At 46.9% G+C, this 1,207-nt stretch overlaps 1 long non-coding RNA gene across 1 annotated transcript in view; it reads right to left on the reverse strand.

Moving 5' to 3' along the window:
• Positions 1-1,073, reverse strand: part of LOC112079645 (uncharacterized) — a 4,071-nt gene extending 2,998 nt beyond the window's left edge. The window contains exons 1-3 of the long non-coding RNA XR_002896003.2: positions 910-1,073; positions 569-658; positions 57-154 (exon numbers count right to left, since the gene is read on the reverse strand). This is a non-coding gene — a long non-coding RNA (uncharacterized lncRNA). The remainder of the gene's footprint in view (positions 1-56; positions 155-568; positions 659-909) is intronic.
• Between the last annotated feature and the right edge of the window lie 134 nt (positions 1,074-1,207).

Below are 1,207 nucleotides of genomic sequence, written 5' to 3' on the forward strand. Positions count from 1 at the left end.
CAGTTGTTAGAGAACATATTAATCTGATTTAGACATGCAGAGAGGACATATCTCACCACATGAGGACAAATAGAGAGAACAACAAGGCTATGATGATGACAGCAAACAACCAGAAATATCACCACTCCCAGACTACCACCATCATCCTCCGAATCTAGAGGAGAGAGAGATCAGAAGAGAGAGAGATCCAGAGAGAGAGAGAATCAGGAAAGAGAGAGAGATCAATAGAGAGAGCGAAGAGACGAAGAAGAGAGAGAGAGAGAGAGAGAGAGAGAGAGAGAGAGAGAGAGAGAGAGAGAGATCAGAGAGAGAGAGAGAGACAGAGAGAATCAGAGAGAGAGAGAACAGACGCCTCACATCCTCAACTGGCAGCTTCATTAAATAGTACCCGCAAAACACAAGTCTCAAAGTCAACAGTGAAGAGGCGACTCTGGGATGCTGGTCTTCTAGCAGAGTTCCTCTGTCCAGTGTCTGTGTCTTTTGTCCATCGTAATCTTATCTCTCTCTTATTTGATGTATACAGAAACAGAAGATATGGGCTGTATCTGGCTTAGAAAAAGCGACTTACTCTCTGACTTGGTGTTTGCTGTAGAGGGCTTTGCGTCTTTGTCATTGTCGTCTACAGGGACGGTTTGTTCAGTTGGATCTGCTGTGCAACCTGTGGGATTCACCACATAATGATGCCGTCTCACACAGATAACACCGCTGACCAAGTAACTGTGTAACACTAAGGAGAAACTATTCAAACACTGTTCTGGGTCTAATMAAGTTCCAGTTGTAGACYGTTTACAATGTACTCTCCAYTTGGTAGARTCCTGGTTAAAAGTYGTGCAGTATATAGGGARWAGAGGGCCATTTGGAACACATTAGTATTGTATACTAGTGTGTAGTATGCAGTAGGACTCTCACCGCKCCATGGCCAGGTCTGCAGCASGGGGCTCCAKTCACTCCACTGGCTGTCTGGGTTGATCTCGTCCTGGGCTCTCACCTGCAGCTGGTGGGCGAAGCCTGCAAGGGCGTCGGTTATTAGCAGGGATCTGGCCTTAGACTCCACCTGGGGGGGGGGGAGATGGATGAAGATAGATAACGTGAGAGAGGTCTACAGAAGATAGAGGACAGGACTGACTGTAGACCAAAACCACAGTCAGATAGGAGGACTGACTGCAGACCAACACACAGTCAGATAGGAGGACTGACTGTAGACCAA

This window comes from Salvelinus sp. IW2-2015, unplaced genomic scaffold (assembly GCF_002910315.2).
Source record: "Salvelinus sp. IW2-2015 unplaced genomic scaffold, ASM291031v2 Un_scaffold8838, whole genome shotgun sequence".
Classification (NCBI taxonomy): Eukaryota; Metazoa; Chordata; class Actinopteri; order Salmoniformes; family Salmonidae; genus Salvelinus; species Salvelinus sp. IW2-2015.